At 40.4% G+C, this 12,486-nt stretch overlaps 1 protein-coding gene across 3 annotated transcripts in view; it reads right to left on the bottom strand.

Moving 5' to 3' along the window:
- CDH6 (cadherin 6) overlaps positions 1-9,728 on the bottom strand; it is a 121,083-nt gene extending 111,355 nt beyond the window's left edge. The window contains exon 1 of one of the 3 annotated variants that reach the window (XM_059416944.1): positions 9,487-9,728. The gene's annotated coding sequence lies outside the window, so the exon portion shown is untranslated. The remainder of the gene's footprint in view (positions 1-9,486) is intronic. The other 2 variants (XM_059416941.1, XM_059416942.1) reach the window with 2 other exon arrangements.
- Between the last annotated feature and the right edge of the window lie 2,758 nt (positions 9,729-12,486).

The following is a 12,486-nucleotide window of genomic DNA, read 5'->3' as shown; positions in this document are numbered from 1 at the left end:
TCTAACCAGCCATGCTGAAGAGATTGTCATATAGAGAAAAAAAGAAAAAAAAATAAGCCTTTTAAAAATCCATTTTAATTTAATGACAAATTGGGAAGCAAGCATATGCTCTATAGATGTTCAGAACATTCAGGGTGCAAAGCAAACTTCTTGTTCTTCAGAGCCCAATTAATCAGGCAGAGGGTTTCAAGGATTTCTCCCCTTTCTGTCCACTCTATAAAAATCTTTCATTACATCACATTAAACTCCGTAGCTTGAGAGCATTTTATTGTTATGTAGCTTTCACCTTCATATCTTAAATAAAGTAACAGTGCCGTTTAGTGTTCTGTTTGGAGGGAAAGCAGTTATTCACATGATCACCAGACATCTTGCGGTGTCCTTCCCTCTACTGTGGTCATCTCTTTAATTTAATCCCCCCCCCCTTTTTTAAGAACACAAAGTACACACTCATTTAAATTCAGTGGGGAGAGCTTTTAAGAAAAACACACCATGGTGATATTTGGAAAGATATTTTGGAATGTGGCATCTGAGAATTAAAAGCAAACTTGAGGAAGAAAAACAGGTATCATGAGACAAAATTTTTAAATATGAAATCTGTATTTGGCATGCCTGTACACTACAAAGGTAGTTGACCTGCAGGTAAATATACTGCAGGTAAGTTTTGAATGCAAAACTTACTGCAGAGTTAGTACCTTCTGGATCTGGAGGCTGGGGATCAACTCCTCTTGCTGACACTGATCAGTAATTGACCCCTTGATTCTGCTGTCTTAATTAGGAGCTGCCCAAGTGTTTGTTTGTTTGTTTGTTTGGTTTTTTGATAAAAAGGCAGATATGAGCCCAAAAGAGAGTGAAACTGTGGCACTGAACTTTATCATAAGGCCTCCATCATAGAATTACTTTTTTTAAAAGATTTCATTTATTTATTTGAGAGTGAGTGAGTGAGTGAGAGAGAGAGAGCATGGGAGGGGAGGGTCAGAGGGAGAAGCAGGCTCCCCACTGAGCAAGAAGCCTGATGCAGGGCTCAATCCCAGGACTCCAGGATCATGACCTGAGCAGAAGGCAGTCACTTAACCAACTGAGCCACCCAGGCGCCCCATAGAATTAATTCTTCATGAAAAAATGAACAAAATCCCAACTAGATACTTTTAAACAATTAGTTTAATATGAGAATAACTGTTGGGAGATACAGTAGTTCGACTTCATTCATATTCCAGTCTTGGTGGATTTTATCATTTTTGCATTGGTGATTACTTAGTTTGACCACACCATTTAGATCTGTGTTAAATTAGAACCTGTTGCTAAGGAGAGCTTAGAATATTTTAGTTGAATGTGAAATTGAGCAGTTTCAAACATTTTATAAAATGGATGATAGTAGATTAATGAAACTCTTTTTTTTAATCCTGCAAAAGAGGTTTAAGCTTTGTAGCTAAAAATATGATAAGCTCATTTTCATGACTGAAATCTACACTATAAGCTAGAAGCCAATTGCTTTTTGAAGTAAAAAACCTTAAAATACAGTGTAGGACCTTAGAAAATTTGTATTTGTCCACAATAATGTAAAGTTCACTTTTATGGAAAAAAAAGATGCCTCTTTTATAATGTGAATGGTTAAACTGGGCTAGGTTTTAAATTATCATATTAGATATAAATTTAAAACATTTTGTTTTCCACTGAATAATTCACTATGTAATCCAGTAGGCAAATTCATTGTTGATGACACATTCTGACCATGAGCTCTGCAAAGCACAGTTTTGGAGGACTTGTTAACAGAGTCAAAGACTGTATTAGTATTGCAAACATTAGTATTAATCTCTATAAGGTTTAATTAAGGGATCCAAGGATACCTTTTGATTGAATGACTTTTATTTAGTTTGTCTTTTTGGCTATTTGGCTTTTAAATATCATTATAATTCCCCTTTACTTTTTATTCACCCAAATGAGGAAGAGAAGTAGGTCAATCATTTTTCAACATGATGTTATTCATTATCTAACCCAGTGATCCTCAGACTTTTGGATTTCATGGAACATTAACAGTTTCTTTTTTTCTTTTTTTTAAGGGGGTAGAGTTGACATTGGGTCTCTCACCAGATTTTAATTTTGCTAAGGGGGAAAAAAGCCACAACATAATTTATCCAAACGCTTTCATGAGAATTGACATTTTAACTCCAAATACGTGGGAGGGTCACTGGGTACTTAAATAAATTGAGATTTATAAAAAACACAATAGGTTGACAAAATTTTTCTTATCCGATTGACACTTTGGATAGTCTGGAAAATCACTGACTTAGATAAAGCTCACTCAAAATAATGGTCAAGCCATTAAAGCAGAAATAAAAATCTAAGTTTCATAATGTGCCCCCAAATAGTGGTCAAAATTTTGAAGGAAAATTTTAATATTTCTTTATAATAAGAGCTTTTCAAAATGGTATGAACACATGAAATTTCTAAAGAAGTCTAAATCCTTATTTTCTCCAAAACTTCCTATGTCAGCTCCTTCACAGCATACTTATAAATCATAATATTATAGAGTTAAAGTTCCATATTAATTTTTAATGTCATAATTAAGTGGAGATGATAAAAAGCAATACTGCCCAGCAACTAGAAGTTAGAAAAGAGAGAGATACAACTCAGTAACCTCTCTGTCATCAAGTATCTCAAATGTAAATGACGGGTGTTGGGTAAAGCCATTTCTAAGCTCGTGTCTATGTCTCACATCGTCTTATTTTATTTGTAATTATGCTGTCCATGAAAGCTGGATTAACTACATGACTTTCTGAGTCTTGGCAATAGAAAGAATGGAGAATAACTCCTCAATGTCAACCATATATACTACTACTATATTGTTAATAGGATGTCTCCAACTTTTTTTTTTTTTTTAAGATTTATTTATTTATTTTAGAGAGAGAGATGGCAGGAGAGAGCACAAGCAGGAGGGGAAGAGGGAGAGGGAGAGAGAATCTCCAGCAGACTCTATGCTGAGCATGGACCTGGAGAGAGGTGGCTTGATCTCACAACCCTGGGGTCACGACCTGAGCCAAAACCAAGAGCAGGGGGCCTTCCCACCTGTGCCCCCCAGGGGTCCCTTCTTTTTTTTTGGTGTGAAATTTTACTAGGCAAAGAAATCGTTCAGAATAAATATTGAACTGTGATGGTAATGAAATAACAAAACTGTGGTCATAAATAGAAGAAAATAATTATTTTTACTCATCAGATAAGGAGGGGAAAGAAATATGAACTTACTCAACTCTACCCACAGTCCTAAATGCTGTGTACAGAGTGAGAGTATCGAATGCACTGAGAAAGGACTCGTATCGTCAGAGGGTACTGTGCAGGTGGGCTGCCCCTGTCAATGAAATGAATGGTTGTCATTTTTTAGTTACTTTCCTCAAATACTCCTGGCACATGAGGCTACCTCTGCAGGCAAGAGAAAATCACCTATTCTCTTATAAGAAGTACCATTATGCTCAAAGGGCTCACACAGTACTCTTTACTACAATTATAAACTGTAATGGCATAAACTGTAATGGCATGCTTGCAAGTAGTTTTTAAAAAATGAATAACCTAGATTTTCCTCAGCCTTAAAATCTGCATGGCTTGGCCAAAATAACCAAGTCACTCCATGTCCTCTTCTGCAGTGTCTTTCTCGGAGTGTCACACTTTAAATTCTAAGATATCACAGGTGTTGGTAAACAACACATTCATTAAGTGCTTAGCTCAAGCAGGAATTCCCTGGAGAATTAAACCAAAAAAGGGCTAAATAAAAAGGATATTGGTGTAGCATTTTCCTTTTGGCTTAGTGTATAATTATTGTTTTACAGAATACATGTAAAATGCTTACAATACCATGTAGCATGTAGAAAAGCTCATTAAAGATTTATTATCATTTAGTGTATAATTATCATTATTTTTCAAATGTATAAAAATTTTGAACCTAACCATCAGAATTTTTTATCCTGGCTGTCATATATGTGTGTGTCGTGTGTGTGTGTGTGTGTGTGTGTGTGTGTATGACATACTTTTTAACACGCAGTCTGGGCTGGGGTGGACTGTCTTGCTAGTTAGTCTTCCATCATGTACAGAATCCAAATGGGTAACTTATATTTGGTGTGTGTCACTATTATATACTTTGGTTTGCAGGTGCCAGAGGATCATACAGTGATCTATTTAATCAGGTCATTTGATTAATAGAGGAAATAAGCACCCAACAGTGTTAGTATAAAATCTACTTAGCTTGTAGGACAATAAAGAGAAGGAAAAGAGTGAATAGTCTTCAGAGCACTAAGAAAACCTCTTTCTTTGATTTTACTGGACTACAGATCACTTTTTAAAAAAACCTACTTTGGTTATTTTATGACTCATGCAGGATCATTTCTTCTAGGTGGTAATTTTTTTTTTCAAGGATAATTTTCAAATTTGCATTCCATGATAGAGAAGTATGGTGTTTTAAAACATGTTAATGATGTGTTTATAAAGTTCTATTTAATAGTAGCAGTATTTATGTAGTGAAAAATGCACACTGTACGAAATCAGCAATTTTGTTTCTCTTTCTGTTATGTTTCCTTTTTATGTAGAAATTTACTTCCTCATCTCTTTTCATTTTACTTGTGCACCTCTTCAATTTATTTTCTGCTTGCTGTTTTCTATTCCTATCTTATTAGGTCTCCTAAATAACTTTTGGGTAAGATCTGCCAATTTAGGAAATTATAGGAAGAAAAAACCACACTGTTCTTTCAAGGGATTAACTATGAAGACAGATCATACCCAGTGGTGGCGAGCTTCATTCTGCCCATCTTCATAAGACGCTCTCTTCCCAAGACAGCTCTGAGTATGGCAGGAGAAGCTTGGGACACTTGCTGCCCACTTATACTGCACATCAAATTTAATAGTAACATTCTGGCCTCAATTAAACTCTTCCTCTTATAAATCCCAGCAAGATGATTTTGATTAATAGAGGAAATAAGCACCCAACAGTGTTAGTATAAATATATCGAATGGATGAAACAAGGTAAAATAATATGGAATCGGGGGTGGAGGACACAGCGCCCTCTGTGTGTGCGTCTAGTTTACACGTAGGCACCTGTGCTCACAGCATTCTTTCTTCAGTGGGTTTTCTGTGTTGGAGGAGTTAAAAATTTCCTGGATAATACAGTCTTGAACAACTAGATCCGGGCTGTTTCTCTGACCCAGCCACTTTGGCTTAAAGAGCTTGAAGCCTTTTTACTTTTGTAGCAGTGGAGGTGCACCAGCTTTTTTGAATGGTTATTTGCATGAAGTTTCCCCTTATCCTCCTACTTGGTGAGTGATGGGGTTACGGAGAGCGTATACACTTGGCTCTCCAGTTAATTAGGGAGAACCTGAAGTTTCTCATATGACTGCTTTGAAAAAGGGAACATTCCTTAGGAATAGGACTTTTAAAATGTAGGCCAGTAACTCTTCATAAAAAGAAAGCTCAAATAAAAATATTACTGTTGAGATCCAGGAAAGTGCCTCAACCTCATCTATCTTCAAAGTAAAATAAAAATCCCATTGGAGAACAAAAAGAAATAAAGGAATGAAGAGGAAGAAAAGCAACCCAAGCCCTACATTTCTGTATTTTTTCTCTTTTATTGGAACTGTGTCACAACTGGGTGCTGTTCTCTCTCTCTCTCTCTCTCTGTGCATGTGTGTTTTAAAGTAAGTTTTACTTTTTTTCTTTCAGCAGCTTCCCTATTAGCATGATGTTCCTGAGTCTTTCTATTTAGAATTATTATTCAGAAAAAAATTTATACCAGAGAAGGTTTGATTATCTACATTTTCACCTTTTTGTGAAGCAAATAAGGTGAGCTCAGTAGACACTAGCTAGGCTGCAACACTATTAAAAAATGCAATTCAGACTGAGTCACTGTTCGTTATTTTTATAAGCGAGACCCTAATTCTGATCAACCCCAAAGAATGGGCTGGCGTGACTAAGCAAGCAGCGCGAGGCAATGGCTTCTGCCGGATGTTATCTCATTTGGAACACATTTCAAACTTTAGAACAGATTTTTAAATTGGAAGTTGAAACCTGCAGACTGTCAGCAGAAGAGGCTGATTCACCCCTAGAGAACTTACTTTAAGTCCCAGGCAGAGTTTTTTTTTTAAGGAGTAGGTTACCTAAAATCTGTTGGGATATATCAAAGAGAGAAATAAAAACGCTTCATAGAATAAGGGTGCCACAGGCATCCAAACAACATTTGGACTTTTAATATATGCTTATTTGAAGGGGGGGGTTTCCTTCAATTTAGAAGGCTTTAGTTCAATATGCTTGCGAATGTTTATGGATCCCTGAAAGGATGATTACTTATTTTTTTCCCAGCATTTCTCTAGTGCAGAGAGGTTCTTTGCATGGAACTTTTTGAGTTATAACTATAATGGCATTCTTATTACTGGATAAATTTGAGAGAGGGAACTATAGTCTCGGCAAGGTCAGAACTAAGAAAAATCTTATGGTGATGGTGGTGAATTCTTTATTAATTGGCTAACGATTTCATTTGGAATCGTAGAAAAGTTACCAAAAGTCTAAATACTGAGAAAACTGCAAATACTCCTGAGTTCCTTAAATTAGAGGAACTGTACACATGAGAGCAAAAATAATGATTTTAACCTGGCAGAAAATGTCAAGCTGGTACTTGGAGGACCTTAACTCATCTATGAAGAAAAAGCTATTATCCACGTATTATCTTAGCTAACAACATCCATGATGCAACTGAAGACAGGGAGAAATGCATGGAGTGACCCACTAGAGGTCCCTTCCAACTAAAAAAAAGTTTCCGTAGTTCAAAGGACGCAGCTTTAGTAAGTTGGCATTCAGTGACTGCAAAGCAAGTAAGGGCCAGAAGGGGGGACCACACGTTTCACGTCCTTAGGAAGAGACATGGTTTTATTCAGAATATTTGTCACATTTTATTTCTTTTTAACATCCCTATGTGGGACTCTCACTCGGTTAGCTTTAGATATTCAGAACTTGTTCCAACTCATTGATACATTGCCACACGGAAGTGTCTTTTGATGTCCTGGAACTGTAGTTGTGCTTTTTTAGAAATTTTTACTGTTTCAAGTTTCTCAGAGCAGTATTTTGTGAGATAGACTTTTTTCTAAAAAAAAAAAAAAAAAAAAAAAAAAATCAAGAGTGCCTTAAAGTGAGTTTTTACTTGCAAAGCTGATGGAAGTGGTGGGTGGAGGAGGTAAAGTGCACGTTTTCTGATAGTAGGCAACTTGGTAGAAAATGGTTTTGTTCCTATACATTATCTTTGCAAAGATAGCATTAAGAAATGTAATTGCAATCAATTGGTGTAAAAGCCAGATAATAAAGGGACTAAAAGTCCCTATAGAGAATCCAGTCTGTCACTTATAATGGCGGTAAAAGATAATTTTAGACAAGTACAGTAGAACTAAACCGTTGCCATTTTCCTTCAGAAATGTGCTGCTGCCTCTCGTGTTTTTCTGAAGAAATTGGTTACTTCCCCTGCTTTCAAAGTATGCCATGAGCCATCAAAATAGGTAGAAAAAGATATGCCTTTTATTTCCCCTAGTACCTTTTTAATTAGAACATACCAAAGAACAAAAGGAGGTGAGATACAATCCTGTGCAATTGTATTTTCCAGTAAATTGTTGGATTTCTTTTAAGTTTCTGAGCTCTGCATTGAAAATCTGGCCTCTGGCATAAACTCTGCCCTCTTCCTTTTGACATAATGAAGACATCTGCTTGATCACATCCCCTTTCTTCACACAACTTATTTTCCGGATCTCTACAATAGCAAACACAGAGCCATGCAAGTGCTATTACACAAAGGATGACACTCAAGCCACACTGGAAGAATTTTTTTTTTTCCTCCTAAAGTAGAATCCTAAAGGTTTTCCTTTTCAGGTAAAGGTGTCAGCAAGAAAGAAAGGAGATAAGCACTCCTTGGCTACCATTTGTATAAGCATATTTGTTATTCGTTCTTAGAAGAGTTGTACATTTTCTAGGTATGTCTCTGTTCCTCTTCTGGCACAGAGAAGACTTTATTGTCCCTCTGGACAATAAACGATCAGAAAGCATATTTTGTGTGTGCAGCCATAGGTGTACCCACCAGGCACTCCAGAGATATTCTTGAAGGAAAAATCTTTCCTACATTATGTGCTTCAGTAAGTGAAAGTGAAGACTGGTGGAGACACGGGGTGACAGGCTTCTATAATGTGAATATTATAATTAAGATGGCTTTACCAAAAAGAAGAAAAAAAAAAAAAAAGAGAGAGAGAGAGAAATGTGTGGCTTTCCAGATCATTAAACTTCTTGGTACTTGAATTTTCTCAGTAGTTAACTCAGGTGAACAGCCCTTTGCACCAACAACGACCTGCATAGAACTCCCCATAAAATATGGATTTTATTGCAGCAGTGAAAACACTTCTCAGCACCATTCCGACCTCTCCAGCATCCTCCATCTCGAGATCTCTGATAACTCTTGCCAGAAGAATATCTAACTACAGGAGAAGTAATCCCAGCTCTGCAACTGCTGCAGTACGCAGCACGGCAGCGTCCCCTCTTAGTAAATTCTGGGAAGAACGCAGTGGGGGGCTCCACTTTTCCTGCATCGGACACCTACAACCAGGCACACTTGGTCTGCCCTCCAGCCAGTCTCGGGGAGGCAGATGTGTGCCTGGCCAGCCGTGGAAGAGCGCCGGCGAGCTGCGTCTTCCACATGACTTTTCCCTGGACAGTATGCTCCATTTTCGGAGTCCAGTGTTGGACTTTCCTTGCAACCCAAGCATTTCTTTCCCGAGCCGGCAGGCATTTCCCCGAACGTGCAACCTAACAGTTTTCTTTGGCTCCTTCTCTGAGCCAAATCGTGTATTTAGCTTAAGTTTTCCTTATTGGGAGTATTCAGGAGTTCTCAAGCTCCCTGATTTTCTGCTGTACCCCCAAAGGCAAGAAATGTAACTCAGCCACATCAGTCCCCGCACAGACCCTTGTGATGTGGTCAGGTGGAAATAAATCAAGCCCCAAACGGCTCCGCGGGTCCTGCACGCACCAGCGCCCTTGGTAACTGACCAGCCAACTTTGCAAATGCCGGAGCTCCCCTGGCAGCCTCCGCCCGCGGAGAGCAAGGCAGCGAGTTCTTCCCGGCGGCCCGTTACTTAAGCTCCCACCCAGCCCCGCGGCGGATGGGTCTTACCAGCAAGCGGCGGAGCAGCGCCCGGGCTCCCCGGGAGCCGGCGCCAGTTCTGGGCAGCGGCAGCAGCGCCACCCGCGCAGCCGGACCCGCGCAGCCCGACCCGCGCGCCTGCCCCGACCCGGGCTCGCAGGCTGAGCATCCCTCCCAACTCCGGCGTGCGGCACCCGCCGGGGCGGAGAGGGCTCTCTCTCTGATTGGCTTCCATCGACGCTACAGAATTAAAAAAAAAAAAAAAAAGAAAAGAAACGAAAAAGAAAAAGAAAAAGAAAAGGCATGCACCGCCACCACCGCCGCCAGCAGAGACCGAACCCACCTCTGCTCTCCTTGCCGCGCCCGGGGAGACCCTGTGACCCGCCCAGGCTGCTCCTGCCTCCGCTTCTTCCGCGGTCGCGGGCTCCGCGGTTCTCGCCGCCGCGGCTGGAACTGCAGCTCTCGGGATGGGAAGGGTACGGGCTGGGGAGAGCTGGCTCTTGTGGGCACACACTGATTTGCAAGTGAATGAAGTGGGAGGGAGCAAAGAGAGGAGGACTTTGTTAGCGAGGCCCGGCGCCTGCCCCCGCCCGCCCCCTCCCCTTGACAGAATGACTCCCTGTGTTTGAAGTCCGGAGCGATTCGCTCCCGGTAACACTCCCTCAGCCCCAGGCTCTCCTTTCCCTTCCTTTCTTATTTTTGGGGGTTAAAACAGACTCAGAACTTGGGTGACTCCATCTGTTTCCTCCTTTATACTGTCAAAATGCACCTTGTGCTATGATCCGCCAACAGTCGGATGCTCTTTCTCTCTCTCTCTCTCTTTTTTTTTCTCCCGACCGAGCAATTACAATTCCCAGGGACCGAGGACCTCGTGGCGCTGGCAGCCGGCCAGCTCCGTGCTGCAGCTCGCAGGACACGCACACAAAACCAGCGCGTCTCCGGAGAGGACAGTCCCGGTGGCTTTTCTACACCACACAAACAGGCGTTCTCCAGGCGCGGGCAGACCCACATTCAGACGTGTCTTTGCTTCCATCCTACCAGGAAGGCAGGGTTTTCCATAGTTCTGTGATCTCCGTTACTCTGTCGAGTGGGTAAACCCCAGGATGGGGTAGCACGAAGCCATGCTTCCCCGGGGCTGGCAGAAACGCTCCAAACCCCATCCCTCAGGCTTGCCCGTGACTTCCGGCTGATTCCATCTTTCTTAAATGAGTTAATACAAGGATACAAAAGCCGTGCGCAAGAGGGGTGGGTCATGACAGTCCAGGTCTGCCCAAGGGTTCGAGATCTTTCAGGAAAGTTCCTCAAGTAGGATACCCTCCACATTGAACTCTTTGGCACGCAGAGCAGTGGGCATAGCTATATTTACAGTCACAGAAAAGGAATTTCTGATAGTAGCTGTAAAACTCTTAAGCGTGCCAGAGTATTATTAAGTGAGAGTAATGGTTTTCTACATGGAAGAGGTAGACATGAGGGAACCAGGCTCTGCTGGATTAGGAAAATTAAATCTAATTACCACAGTGATTGCACCCAGGGTCAGTCGCATCCCAAACCCGCTGTTTGTGTAAGCTGCAAGTTCATGAGGAGATTTCCATTGCCTGGTGCTCTCAAAACAAAATCCGGGCCACTTTGGCCTCTGAGTGATTAAACTGGTTGGAGGCCGGTCTCCTTCCCAACTGAGCTCTTACTGGAAAATCTTTTCTTTCACTAATAGAAGTTCAGGCATTTAAGTAAAGCCAAAATCAGAGTAGTTCCTCTAAGCCGTCTGTGCTTCAAAGAAGTGTGCTCGGAATGGTTTTAGCACAGATGTTCCACACATGGAAGATGGAAAGACTCTGAATTTTTTTCTTGAAAAGATCTTCTCCTAATGAAGGACTGCCACCAATTTACAAAGAAAGACTGAACATTTTTTCTTCGAGCAGCTATTTAAACTCTTGCAGAGAAAGGACAGGCAGGCAGAAATATGCTTCTGATTCATAGTTCATTCCTCAGATTATGAATTTCTCATACAATTAATTGGAAATACCAGTGCTTTATTTTGTATAGTCCTTTGCTGATTACAAAGTACTTTCATAGACTATTTTATTTAATTCTTCTTCCAACAAGTGATATGATTTTTCCTCATCAGGACAGAGGAAATAGATTGATGAAGAGATCGCATAGGTTAGGTAATGTGTCCAAGGCAATAAGACTGGTAAGCAGAAGAGGCAGACATACTTCTAGAAAAATTGTGTTCAGGTGTGTATGTATATATATAAAATATGCATACTACATATAATTTATATGTAATTTTAAAATTATGCACTTGTAAGTATACCAATTAAAATAAGTCACATTTTAAGGGTATCTTTTAGAAAGATGTGCATATTAACTGATCTTTATCATAAAGTGGGATACTAGTGGAGTTGATGTTCTACCCACCGAACAAGTTAGTATCTCACAAAAGTAATCTCTAAGTGTTTGAAATATACTACTCTTCAGATCCCATTAAGCCACATATCAAAAGTGGCTAAAACAGCTACATTTTATGAGGAATGGATAAACAATTAATTAGCTTATGAACAGTCCAGCTTTGAATCACATAAGGGATGTCACTTTTTTTTTTTTTTTAAAGATTTTTCTTTCTTTATTGGACAGACAGAGATCACAAGTTGGCAGAGAGAGGGGAAGAAGCAGGCTCCCCACTGGGCAGAGAGCCCAATGCAGGGCTCAATCCCACGACCTTGAGATCATGACCTGAGCTAAAGGCAGAGGCTTAACACACTGAGCCACCCAGGTGCCCCAAGGATGTCACTTTTATACTAAAAAAAGTTTTTGTGTGATTTTTGAGGATCTCTAGTAACATTTACCATAATTATTATTAATTTTCAATTACTAATATTGGTATGGATGTAAATAGGCATAATTACTTTATCCCAATTTCAGCGATGAAAGAACTGAGAGTTCCTAAGGTTAAAAGATTAGCTGGTATCCCGTAAGTCCTGTTTCCAGTTCATTCTCTGGCACACCAAAGCATGGTGGTGAATCACAGAAGCTAATTAGAGATAGTTAGACAAATGTGGGGGAGGGTGTCTTTGCTATCATCACGTGGGCTCTTTTTATGAAACACGAGTGGACGTTCTGCAGGGCCTTTGGAAAGGCCCAGACACAGACACCCGGGAGCTACCAGTGCTCTGTCTATACTGCTACTCTTTTTCCCTCACAGTGCTTCTGCCTGGGTTTTCTCTGCCTTCACAAGCCTTCCTCTGCCAGTCAGACCTTCATAGCAGCACCACTGACAGCTCCTGAGCTTACCTGGTGGGAAGGGAGTGACTCCCGCTTTTTGCTCCATTTCCATTTTTACAAT

The sequence above is a fragment of the Mustela nigripes genome, chromosome 12 (assembly GCF_022355385.1).
Source record: "Mustela nigripes isolate SB6536 chromosome 12, MUSNIG.SB6536, whole genome shotgun sequence".
Taxonomy (NCBI): Eukaryota; Metazoa; Chordata; class Mammalia; order Carnivora; family Mustelidae; genus Mustela; species Mustela nigripes.
The sequence above is the reverse complement of the archived record's forward strand: the minus strand, read 5'-3'. Positions and strand labels throughout refer to the sequence as shown.